Below are 631 nucleotides of genomic sequence, written 5' to 3'. Positions count from 1 at the left end.
CCTGTGGCTGCGGGGCCCCAAGCGGAGGCGCTGCGGACCGCCAGCCATTCAGCGCGGCAGCCGGAGGACTGGGCGACCTTGTGCGCTGACTCCTCTCTGCGGGCTGGGTCGAGCGAGAGGAGGGGTGGGGAGTAGGGCGGGGGAGGTGGGGAGAGAAAGGGAGGACCAGGGTGTGGGCGGGGGACACAGGGGAATATTGGGCCACCTCCCTCTCTCCTGACACCTCCTATTCAACCAGCGTCTCCCAGTCTTGGTCTCTTTGCTCTGACTCTGTCTGTCTCAATCTCCCCCCTTGCTGTTTTTAGCTCTCAGTATATTTTCCATCTGTTTTCTGTCTTTCTTGGGTTCCAATACTGTCCTCGGGGTCTTTCTACCTGTGTGTGTGTCCCTCTCAGGATTGCTAACTCCATCTCCATCTCCGTAAAGGGGCCTCATTCTGTCTCAAACCTCATCTCCTTCTTCTCCCCTTCGCCCTCTCCAGCGCGCAACTTCGCCCTGATCTGCTGAGATCCGGGACCAGGCCCTGCTGGTGGGTGCTGGCTGCGGCCAGCGCCTCCTAGGCGGGCTCCGACTCCATCCACAAGTCCCAGCTGGGCTGAGGGCATTTTTCTCCCCTCCACCTTGCCCGTGA

Source organism: Myotis davidii, unplaced genomic scaffold (assembly GCF_000327345.1).
Source record: "Myotis davidii unplaced genomic scaffold, ASM32734v1 scaffold187, whole genome shotgun sequence".
In the NCBI taxonomy this organism is placed as follows: Eukaryota; Metazoa; Chordata; class Mammalia; order Chiroptera; family Vespertilionidae; genus Myotis; species Myotis davidii.
Note: the sequence above shows the minus strand (reverse complement) of the source record.